The sequence below is a fragment of the Haliaeetus leucocephalus genome, unplaced genomic scaffold (genome assembly GCF_000737465.1).
Source record: "Haliaeetus leucocephalus isolate CR32 unplaced genomic scaffold, Haliaeetus_leucocephalus-4.0 Scaffold473, whole genome shotgun sequence".
In the NCBI taxonomy this organism is placed as follows: Eukaryota; Metazoa; Chordata; class Aves; order Accipitriformes; family Accipitridae; genus Haliaeetus; species Haliaeetus leucocephalus.
Genome location: NW_010972909.1, coordinates 1,349,876 through 1,362,435, shown reverse-complemented (window position 1 = coordinate 1,362,435; position 12,560 = coordinate 1,349,876). Strand labels below are relative to the sequence as shown.

General features: G+C 47.3%; 1 protein-coding gene across 2 annotated transcripts in view; it reads left to right on the top strand.

The window, feature by feature from the left end:
• WNT7B (wingless-type MMTV integration site family, member 7B) overlaps window positions 1-12,560 on the top strand; it is a 94,794-nt gene that overhangs the window by 7,176 nt on the left and 75,058 nt on the right. The gene's annotated exons all lie outside the window — the stretch shown is intronic.

Sequence of the window (12,560 nt, the reverse complement as noted above, 5' to 3'; positions counted from 1 at the left end):
AAGCGTGTTTCTGCGCGGAGATGCCGAGGAGAGCGGGGCTGCCGCAGCCGGCGGCGGGGGCCCCCCGGCCCCCCGGCCCGGGGAGAGCCCCCGGCCGCCGAGGCGCTGGCTTAGCCGGCTGCTTTTGCTCCGGAGGGATCTCCAGTCCCGCGGTTAGAGCCGGCTCCAGGACCTTTTCCTTGTGAGGAAGGGGGTGGAGGTAGGGGTGGGGGAAATGGGTAGTCGGTGGGTGGGACTGCAAGGAGTTTCGGTCTCTCTCTTTTTTTTTTTTTTTTTTTTTAATATCTATATCTGTATCTAACGTTGCGGTGGAGAAGCAGCGGCCGGGCTGGTCCGGGCGGGCTGCGGAGAGAGTGTCCCCCGTCGTGCTCCGGCAGGTTCCCCCGGGGGGTCTCTGTCCGCGGGGCCGAGGGGAGCCGGGCCGGGCCGGGGAGGCAACGCCGGAGCCCGGAGGGGCTGCCGGGGAGCTGTCAAGGGCTTCTGTTCTCCGGGAGAGAGCCGAGCAGGCTTTGGGGCAGCCGTGGGGGTGCTCCCAGGCTTCTCCTTGCCTGGAGCATCCCCCCCGCTCCCAGCCCCGGGGCACGGCGCGTCCCTCGGTGCCGACGCTCGCGGATGGGGCCGGGGGGAGCTCCGGGGTCCGGGTCCGGCCCGGGAGGGCCGCGGCGGAGGGGCTCACCTCGGCTCCGGCTGTGATGGGGGGAAAAAGCCGCCTCGGTATCCCGGGCCTCGCATTCCCCCTCGGCTGCGGGGTCCGGTCGGGTTTCCCTTCTCGCCCACCGCCGTGCCGAGCTCGGACCTTTTTTGCACCCCGGCGGGTGCAAGATTGGAGCTCCTACCCCTGAACTATATCTGGGTTGATAGATCTGTACGTTTTATGTTTTTTTTTCTTTCTCTGTATGCATGCACGGGAGCACATGCACATAAACAAGCACGTGTGCGTGTGTTCCTCTGTGTGTTTGTGTGTGTGTGTGTGTGTGTGTATTTTCTGTGGGCTATGGAAAAATATAACCCACCGCTGTGGACGAAAAGTAGGAATAAACACACCCATAAAAAGAAACTAAACGCCTATTTCTACATCCTTAATTCTTAATGAAACACACATGCCTTGGCTACCGATTTTTAAAGGCACTTGATTTATGGAAGCACGTTAGGTTTAATTCGGTTGGATGCTATTGATTAAACCAAATAGCCAGAGCTGCCTGTTTCTATTCACAGGCGGGATATGTCTGCTGGTAGGTGACCAATAGCTTGTAAAAAAAATTGCAGTGTTATCCTTTTTTTTTTTTTTAAACAGGAGGAAGGAGTCGTAATAAATAAATAAATACAGCCTTTTAATATAAGCGTAGCCATATTTTTCTCAAAACCGTAGGAAATTACTATCCTACAAAGTTTTCCTTCTATAAATAGTTCAAATCTTGAAACAAAAGTTTTAAACCGCACACCAGATGCTGGGATGCTAGCGGTTTCCCTTGCTGTGTGACATAATTATAAGGTCCGAAAGCAAAAGCTATAGAAGTATAATAATAATACTAAGGCGACTGCTGAGGGGAAATACAAGGGAAGCAATGCCTGCTTTATTTAGAGCTAACTGTTTGGGGATCTTTTGAGCGCTGCCCCGCCACAATGAGAAGCTGTTGCGGAGAAATAATGCTCCCTCGCCTCTCCCCGGGCCATCCCCAGTTCATCCCCTCGGCGGCAGGTCACTGGGAGCTGGACCCGCGGAGCCGGAGCCGAGGTGCCTATTGCAGTCCAGCAGAGCAGAAGGGAAAGGGATCAGGAGGTGAAAGCCAACAAAGCGGAGCCCCAAACCAAAGCGCATCCATCCATCCATCACGCCGGAGGGACGGAGCCGGCTGCCTCCCCGGGGAGAGAGCAGCGCGCCCGGGGCCGGCGGGAAGAGCCTGCCCGCGGGTGGCTCTCCTGTCCTGTCCTGTGTCCCCCCCGGTCCCCTCTGTCCCTCCGTGCCACCCCCGGCCCCACCGGGCTTGCTGCATCCCGGCTGTGTCCCCCCCGTTTGGCCCCCGGTACGCGGGGAGCAGCGGCGGGGAGAGCCGGGCACGCTGCGATGCTTCGCCTCGCTCCCGTTTGGAAGTTTAAAAGAACGAGGAGTTATTTCAGTGCTTAATGGATAGTAGCCTAGCGAACTTGTGGTGTTTATCTTGTGGGTACATATACTTCTCTGGCTTACTAATGGTAGCTTTTGAAGATTAAAGCAGAGTAGAGCCTGTTCGAGCATTATCTTCTGGTGGCTGTTTCTGCTACCCTCGCTCTCCGGAGGGGACGATGCTTCCCAAGCTGCTATTTAGCCAGCTCTCGTGGACCGTCAATGGTTATGTTAATTTTGCCCGAGATCTCTATCATCTTTTGGCTATGGGAACGACTCCTTGGAGTCGGAGTTGCCGGTCCTTCAGGGATAAAGGCGAAACTACCGGGGGAATAAGTAGCGGACGAGCAAACCGGGCGCGGGGGGTCCGTGCTCCGTCTCTCGGTGCGTGTGAGTCGGGGCAGGGCGGGGGCACACGGGGGGGGACACGGCACCCTGCAGCTCCGCTCCTCTGCTAGAGAAGCTGTAAAGCAAGAATCCCATAGTGAGGAAATGGGATTTTCAGAATGAAAAAAAGCAACGAGGAAATGAAATCTCATTTTCAGAACGAAAAAGGCACCGGGCCCTCAGTGTTTTGTGTGCAAAAGTTATGGCAGACTACATCCAAAATTAGTTTAAAGAAGCAACTCCTTTACAAGATTGATTTCTATATTGTAAGTATGCTATCTGATAAAGTATTCTTCTTCGGCATGCTTGCCTACTAACCTTTGGCCCGCTGAGACACTGTAAACATTTTTACAACCAGAAGCAATTAGTGTCTGACTTTCTGAAAAAGAAAACTGACTGCAGCTAGAGTAGCTGGTAGTAGGATGATTGATGCATTTAAATGCTCTGGACATATTTTGGTAATCCAATTACATATTTAAAGTATAAAACTGACATTTAATAATATCGATGTAATTAGTATAAATGTCTAAAAAACAGGATTATATATAATACTGTCTGGCACCGTTTCTTGCAGTGCGTGTTTGAGTGCGCATGTGTCTGTACACATATGTATATTTATTTTCTTCTAAAGAAGATGGTGCTAGTCTAACTTTCCATTTGTGTACTCCTTTCACTGCTCATCTTCTTTAGGGTTGGATGCGTTCACCAGCAACATGAGAGTCGGCTCTTAAGAAGCTTATTTTGGGGATTATCTGCTGGTACATAGACAGAGTTAATTCAGTTATTTGCTATAAAGCGATTGGGGATAACTTGTAAGAGAGAGTGTGTGTATGTAGTAATAGCAGCATAAATCTTCAAAGCGGCTACATATTCTAACACCATAATATGGCAAATAATTTATATTAGTGAGTAGATATTACTGGCTGGTTAGGAAATGTAGAGGAAGAAAAGTCCTCTGAGCATTTTGCATCTGTTCTGCTGATGATCCCATGTCCTTTCAATTCCACGTCCTTTACAACAGGGCTTCTCCACACTTGTGGGAAGCGGGTTAGAAGGAACACATATTTTTCTTATGCCTACAGGAAAATACTCATGCCTAATCCCTAAAGATTAGGACTGCTGGAGACAGTCCCTGAAGCTTGTCTCTTAATCTGTGTGGTGCGAGAGGGAGCTGCACAAGCAGAGAACAGCCAGCCTGCTCTGCGGTGCAGACCCTTCAAGGGGACGGCGGGCACTGCTTCACCATTAATATCAACCAGCGTGACTGATGCTCCCACATTAGCTGATACAGTCGAGGCTATACAGTCTGGCCCTCTCCTCCTATCCCGCTTAGACCAGGGCTGTGTCGACCTCTGTGATAAAACTGGCTGTTTTGGGAACAGGGTTGCCTCTGGCTCAGTCCCTGGGCTGTGGTGTAAATCTGCCTTTTGCCTGCTTTTGTACCTTGTTCATCTTATAACTGAGACTGTGTACTCTTCAGGGCAAGCTCGCTCTCTCGACCTCCATTTGTGCAGTGTCCCGTGCCCGAGGACAGCTCTACTGAGATCCTTAGATACTCCTTTTACATAGTACTGTAATGATAGTCATCTATAAAAGGATTTGGCATAAGACTTCAAATTTACTGTCCCCCAGATATGTGTTAGCTTGGAGACAGAACAGGTGAACCTCCAAAGGGTATCGACTGTTTTCAGAATCACCTAAAGCTAATGCTTTTGCCCAGCAGAAACAACACAGATAAAGAACATTTCACGCTGGGCTGACATAATCACCGTGAACTTGGCTTACCTGCCTATCACAGGCTATTTCCATGTATTGAAACAGCCACACAAAGAGGGGAGGGTGATTGTGATATGCCTTCTTGGTAGCTCTAGAAGATAAAGTCCACCATTTCTCTGAAAGACCCAGACTAAAATTCCCTGCCTAAACCAGCAAAGATTTGGTAAATCTGTGACTGGCCACACCTCTCTCTGCCATGGTCTAGGCCAAGCACTCAAGTTCTGAATATCCTTGAATCCAAATACGTTTGGATGTAGGCAACTCTCAAGCCTTTGTGGCAAGCAGGTTCTTGGAATTAGATGTCTAGCATGCCTTAAAACTGAAAAAAAGTAATGACTTAAGTAATTATAAGGAAAGGTGGCAGCATCCAGAATTTGTAGGATGACAGCATAGAATTCTTACATATGTTGCATTACTAACGTAATATAACGAGTGGCTATAAAGCAACATGAAATATCCAGATGAGTAGGTAAGATTAAATGCAGATATACTTGCATATTAAACAAAGAACAAGGCTAATCCCTCAGAAGACAATCTTTCAAAGGAGGTGTTAAAGAGCTAACCAAAGCGAGCTGCAATTACACAGTTAGACTGACAAACACATTTTATGCAATGGAAAAAATGCACCATGTGTACCTGGCAATATGGCATGCTAAAGGTAGAATGGTGCCAAGTGTTTTCTCAGCGCATGGGACGGTGTAATTTGGACTGAAATGCTGTCAGAGATTCCTAACCCCCAAAATACATTTCAGCCCTCTAGTCCTCCCAAGTCACCACAAGCAACAGAAAGCTGGGACCAGCTATAGATCAAAGGAGTTGTGCAGACGTGCTGACACCACGCGTTACAGAACTGGTTAATGTTGCAAGCCCGATTTCTTCAGCCCATAACCCTTGCACGTTGTTTTACGCTCAGTGGACTCTCACTGGTGTTTTTCATGCATGCTGGCAAACCACCTTTACCTGCTAACTACCTGACAAATGGCTTTTTGCAACTCCAGGTCCATCTGCTTGGTTCTTCTCATTATTTTTGCTGTTTCTTTCTTTGTGTCTTCACTGCCCTCCTGTACAGCATTACCCCAACCTGCCCCAGGTATATAACTTATATAGTATACAGCAGTGCACTACGTGGAAGAGTCGTATGGGAACCAGCCAGGCCTCTAGTCATGAGAACCATGATCAAAATATCTACGCATGAAAGCAAAATCCCCATGACTTTTGGGTCATGGGATTGTGCCGCGCACATGTGAATACCCTGGCAATGAGCTGAACAAACTTGTCACCGAAAGCTGCAGATTTATAAGCCCAGAATTACTTGGGAGGCTAAGAAAGACCAGGAGCTCAGGCACAGGAGTGCTCTGGAAGAAAAGCCAAGGAAGGCAGGTTCCTGGAGAAAGTCTTTCAGTCCTTTAAGGGTTATTGGCACACTCTCCTTCTCTTTTACTCTCCCTTCAATCCTCCTCCAAAGGCAAAAGGATACGTTTTCCCTCCACTGTGGAGAGCTGCGTAGGACTTGATGGCTACTTCTTGTCAAGACAACTCCTATGTGTTTGCTTTTGCTACAACACATGCCTAAGGAGCATTGCAAATACTTCAATGAGAGCAAATGTGAAGAAATTCTAGACACAGACTTACAATGTTTTCTCAGTAGGTTTTTCTGTCTGCATGCAATATATTTCCACGACTTTTCCCTTCTATTACTGCCTAAATGTTATTAGGACAAACCTTTAGATAAAGCACTGAGTTGTCTTTTCCACACTTTCCTTTTGGGCTTTTTTCCTAAATGGCAGTTTTCTTGATAATGCGATGGAGCTGAAAGTTAGCTGCCTCATTCAGTTCTAATGGAGTATAGGCAGCTTTTCTAAAGTTAAGATAGTTGAGGCCAAATAGTTGTTCTCATCATAAAAAAATCTTCCATTAGGATCTGACAGCAAGATGATTATCACCTATTAATTATTTTACAGCAAATTGTACTTTCTTTAGAAAATCCGAAGACAGGCTAAATCAGAGTTATTGTGCCTTTTTCTGGAAATAATTTTAATAGTGCATACGGTTTGTACCCACATTGTAGTTAGTTTTGAACATTTATTTTCTTTTCAGCCTATGCTTGTGGATCAGATTTCCCTCGTGGCAGGAACCCACAAAGGATAAAATTCACGTTTATGCAAAAATCCCACTTAATCATCACGGTGACATAGTCTTTGTTCTGGCTCTTTGTCCAAGGTCAAATTTCACCCCGAGTTCCTAAGTAATACGAAAAAAAGGGCATCCAGTGGTATAGCAAGTGTGCAAATGAGGGCAAAAGCTAGCCTCAGATGTTTAACATGTGGCAGAAGAATTTTCCCCTGTGAAGTGGCACCAAGTCCACTGGTCACTGTACTGCGTGTCCCAGATTTTTGATTTGAAGTAGAGCCACCCCATTGCTAATCAGTGGCACCACTTTCAAAACTGCTTGAACTCCAGGGACTTTACTGGCAGATTTGTGGTGCAAAGGCAATGCCGATGAGTTGCATCTTCCACCAGCATGTACGGGGAATCCACAACAAAGGCATTCAGAAACATTTTCTTCTGGATGGCCGTCACTATAGAGCTGTGCAGCATTTTGGGAAGCTCTTATATCTTGTCTTTTCAGCCCTGAGGGCCTAAGGCTTCTCTCCCCTGGGGTTATGTCCACAGCCTAGCAAGTTAGTAGAGCAGGAGTGACTCTGCTACGGTCAACGGAGTGACTCTGGTGTGAGTGAGAGGAGAACCAAACAGAAAGCCAGCACAAGCCTTGTTTTTCCAGTACCCATTCGAGTACAGCCTTGGCACAGGCTGCCATATTACACAATTTAAAGGGAATGTGGCCGTATTTCCCAAGAACATACAGCGAAAGCAATATTAATAGGAGGCCATGTCAGACAAACCCCCAAATCAGTTCTATGGGCTATTGAAAGAATCATTATGGCCTCTGGTGCCAGTAAGAGCTGACATAAAAACAAAATGTTATTTATTTTTTGAGGGGAGAAGCACTTCAAAAGCACTGCGGCATTTGCTCGTTACGTGCAAGGCATTGTGGGGCAGCCCAGCTTTCAAAGCTGGAAGTGAGTATAAGCCATAAAGACATAAACCACTGTCTGCCTGCAAGTAGGGCCTGGAAAACAATTTGAGGTGTATTTAATTTAAAAGTACTGCAGTACTGGGACTAGATATCATATCCACCCTCCTAATCTGGCTGAAGTGAGACGTAATTATGAAATGTGACTACAATTTAATAATAGTTTCTTTCATTCAAGGATCGTAAGTGAATTAATCTTCCCAGATTTCAAGTGACTTGGGCAAGGATCATTTCACTCGCCACTGGGGTAGAATGCAGCAGCTGCTATGTAGCAGCAGAGCTGTATGGACATGCAGGACCAGCACCAGTCCTAACATCCCCGGCAGCAAGGCAAGGAAGCATCTGAAAAAGCCCAAGTGCATCTCTAATTGATCTGGACCCTGGCCAGACAGCAGGACAGCCCCTCCAAAGATTACGCTTTTCCAAGGTGGGGTTTGCTCTACGGTGAAGACAGGCGAGGTCCGAGACTGGACCGATGCCTGAGATGCTGAATAGCAGTATGCTGACTTCTGCCTGCCTCAGTTTCCCACACCTTTAATAGGGCAGTAAGAACGCTGGCACGGCTTGGAGGTAGGGGAGGGGCAGGAGAGCAAAAGCTGCCACAGCACTTTGAAACGGAAAACGCGGCGTAAGTGCCACGTCATTACTTTCAGTGACTCTTTTCCGACCACAAGCAGCAGAGATGGCATGATTGCATCTCATCCGAAACATGGCACCGCTCTTTCCCACTTCACCACCGTGTCCAGTGCAGCCTTGGGGAGAGGGCAGGGGGAAAGCACCTCTTACCAAAGTCACAAGCATCGTTTCTGACAGTGCCTCCTCCTGCCACGGGAGCCAGACAGCCACCATGGGCACAGCGGAGCGAGGCTTGGCCGAGGAGAGCTGCTGGCCTCGGGGTGCGAGGTGGCCAGTGGCAGGCTGGGTAGCAGGCAGGACATGGTTAAGGGAGCGCTGAGGGGAATGGCAGCATCTCTCATGACTCCTTTGGCTGCTCGCCAGGGAGCCATGTGACTCCTTGGTTAAAAGAGTCCTCTCAACCATGAGACACTTTTTTTTCCCCCTCTGGTTGTACCTTTTCTTTTCTGAAGTTAAAAGAAAACAAAACGTACCCACAAAACTTTCCGCATTAAAGTTATATTGTAGTCCAATGACTCAGGGTGAGAAATTCAAGGGGAATGAAGAGGAAGGGGAACATTTCTGAATCAGACTTGTGCTGAGCCTTAAAGGAGAGGAGGATTTTGCTGGATGGAGAACAGCACAACTGTACAGCACAGTGAGCAAGGAGCAAAGGACGGGGCTTAAATCTGTTCCCTACTGCTGTGGACTACCGCTAAATCTGTCAGAGTAGCTTCAAATCCAGTGGACTTTGATGCTATCAAAAGGGCTAAGGGTGGGAGTGCAAATAAATATGGCTTCATCTGATTCACAGTAAATTCCTTTTTCTCCACTCCCATGGCCTAAAGGGTACACCATCTAGCTTTGCAGTTTTGGGTTGTTTTCTTGTATTGGCACCTCTCAACACAGTATCTGAGCACTGCCCATAATAATTAAATTGGCACATACCTAGTAGACTTCCTGGAGTCTTTTGTTCTTCTCCATTCTCTGTCTCTGGGGAGCTCTGCTCAGGGTAGGTGCTTCTGAGGGGAGGGATGGGGTCAGGTTATTGTTGTTAATGTCACTCTGGTTATGTTGTAAAAGATGTATCAAAGAGGAAGTTCTTGCACTATGACCTAAAGGTCATCAGACTCTGGATTAGCCTGATCTCTGAAAGTTTGTTCCCCAGACAGATCCTTTCGACCGAGAGTAACTTACCTCAGGGCTCAGAGCTTTGTCTTGTGTTTTATGATCTTCGTTGCTCCAGAGGAGCTCAACGGCTCTGGCAGAGGCAGTGGTTTGGTCTGTCTTCTCTTGCTGGGCCATGATCCACTAATTGCTGTGCGGAGGTTGGGCTTCACACCTTGAACTGGGGATGAAAGAGAATAGGAGAGATGAGAAGGACTTGCATGCAGAGGCAATGTGCACAGCGTAACCTCACCTGGACACATGCTATCTACTTTGAAGTCGGCATGCTGTTTTCACGGTCAGAGCACTTTGGAAGCCATAAAGCCTGTGTCTCACTTTGGCTTTCTTCTCTTTTGGGAGAAAAAGGGCAAAGCATTTTGAAAATTGCCGGCCAAGCAATTTTCCAGGCTCATCCATCTGTTTGGGTCCCTTGTAGGCTGCACTGAGGGGTTGCAAAAGCTGTGGCTGGAGAGTGGCGAGTTCTGGGACGTTCATTAACCGGTAACACACAACGCAAGCTGTGCTGAGGATGCGGGGGTGCCGGACAGGATTTAGAAACGACAGCTTGCTCCTTCGTAACCCCCAAGCGCAGACGTGCTTCTGAGCAGAACCAAGGCATCACCTCAGAGTAAATACTCACTTTTAAGGAATGCACTTGAGACAAGCATGTGTGCCTGCCCCTGTGTGCTCCTCTCCTCTCCCCACCCCAACTACGCAGCGTGCCAAAGCCAGCTCCTCAGCAACAAGACTTGGCAGGTGGCACCTGATGAGATAATCATGCCCCTGGGACATTAGGAGGCATGAGGTGCAGCCAGGTGCTCCTAATCTGTCCATGGGTGTGATTTTCTATGGTAACCACACCCTCAAGTGTTGTCTTACTGCAATTAGGAAATTTGTTCAGTTTAGGTCAAGTACTTCTATTAGGGTGCTCTTCACATCTAACATGTGTTGGCATGGCAGAAGCATGTGGACGTCCAGGGTCAGGCAAGGCACTGTGTTGAGTGGTGCTCCTGCAGCTAACAGGAAGAGATCCTACTTCTCACCACTTTGCTTATTTCTGAACCTGGACCTTCCCTTCACAAAGACCCACTAATCTGGGCATTAATTCAGGTGCAAACAAAACCAAATGGAAATGGTTCCCTGGGACAAGACACTCTGTTTCATATGTGTCACAGACAAGGAAACTTTTAAGAGTTGGCCACTTGCACTTCCTTGGACTTCCATTTTGCAAGAAGTGTTTTAAAAACTAAGACATATGAGGGCCGTACTGCAGCAAAGATCAAATGACAATTCCTTCTTGTAGGTAGAAAATGCCTCACTGGCTGGCTTGCATTTCAGTCTTACTATAGGTATGGAAGCTAGGTGTTAAATCAGTCTGGTAGTGAAAAATACCAGTCAGATACTCGCACAGGTTCCTGCCTTCTTATTTAAGACTTGGTGTAATAAGGTCCAAGACAATGAGGTGTTCTGGCTGTCAGAGGTGAATAGGAGAGGGAGGCCTCCAGCTGCTTGCAGAATTCGTTCCCCACGTCTTTACTCGGGCAGAGCTGTCACTGCTTGCCATGTCTGCTGCAATACTGTAAGAAGTATAAAATGAAACAGCACAGAAGTGGCTTCAAGTGCTGCCAAGGTCTTGGTGTGACTTTGGGGAAGCCTTTCCTGCCTGGGTGCTGCGGTTCCTCCTCCAGCATTGCCCGCTTGGGCTGCAAGTGGAGGAAGAGCTCTCTGTGCCGTCACACAGGGAAGCACGTGCAGAACTTGTGCTATTTGCCCTTCACTCAGCTAGCCTAGGTGCTGCCTAGTTTAAGTTTAAATTTTGGCTCCATCCAAACATTGCCTGAATAACTGCAGGATTTAGCTCCCAGTATTTTGTTAGGACAGTGCTGTTTATTGGAAAGAAATGGTAAAATCCGTCAACTCACTGAGGAAGATGTCCTACGCTGGGTAAAGATAAATCAGAGGGACTGGTGTATTTCACCTCTCCCAAAACGAAAAACACTTGCAGTGCTAACAAAAGTCCTGCTTTTCTTCATATTGCACAGATAAGTTTTTTGAGGTGTATCAGATCTTTGCTTACATGATAGTTGCCATTGTATACCTAATTAGAGATCAGCTTTAGCTTTCTGACAATAGCTGGCATAGATTATGTTCACTCTAAGACATCTTGTGAGATAATTAAAGCGATGACTGACAACATAGCACAGCAAAAGGAATGTTTCTCGAAGTAGAGCTGCTTTGCAGGTTGCTTGTACGCATTCTGTTAAATGCAGCCCTGGTATAACTACCCTGACTTTGATGAGTTCCCCAGAAATGAATCTGGCACCTTATGTTTTGAGAGCAAATCCTGAAATTCTCTCTGTTTTTTACTTCTTTTAAAATTCATGTTTAAATGCATGTACATGAGTATACTGCTTATGAAGGGTGCCTGAATCACAGCCCTGGAAAATGAATTCCTCTCCTTACCCACAAAACCAGCAGAGCACAAGCAGAGGGTGTGTGAGCTTCCCCACTCCACCCCATCCTTGTGTCTCATCCATGACCTAGAGGGGCAACCTCTAGCTAGGCATAAGCGGGTGGCTCAGTCTCTGTACTTATTTAATCCTTGGCCAACCTGCTAAGGCTGCCAATAAGGGTGCCAATTGTGGTGGTGGTTTCTGTGATGTGGATAGTTGTCCACTGGGAACTGGATTAAGACCATCAACTCATTTCAAATACTCTAGGCCACAAAGCATCTGCCAAACGGTAACCATTTTTTTGGTCACTACTGACTTGGGTCATGTTTGGATCAGCGATGAAAGGCTCCATATCCCAATACCAATCCCCTGAGCCATACAGTTTCCCGGAATAATTTTTTTAAAGAAGGAAAACATTATTTCTTGTTCTAGATTCTACTTTGATCTGCTGATTTTTAGTGTGTATATTTGCCCTTTAAGGTGCATAATTTTCATTACTTGATTGTAGAGGGTTCAGATGCTGGGAAAGATTTTGGAAGATGGCAGGTGGCAGATCCATGTGGTATGATCCAAAATGATCTCTCAGAGGTAGTGGTTACACACTCTGGCACCTCAGTCAGCAGTATATATCGACCTAAAACTGAACTTACACCTTGAAACTTATCACACAGTCTCTCAACAGGGAAACTGCCATTAAATTGAAGATCACATCGCTTCCTTTGCTCTTGTTCTTTCGGAGATACTTAGATATTTGTGTCAGATCTGTGGCATTAACCAGCTTTGCTGGTAGCTCTCCCAGCAGCTAATTATATTGTCAGTGGTCCCCGCTGAACCCACCACAAACTTTTGTCCATGCCCACTAGCACCCCACGTTGTCGGGAGATGACTTATGTCACAGACGCTGCAGAACTGCAGGAGGCAGAGACTAAATCATTTGGCTCGAATCACACAGCCCAGCAGGGCA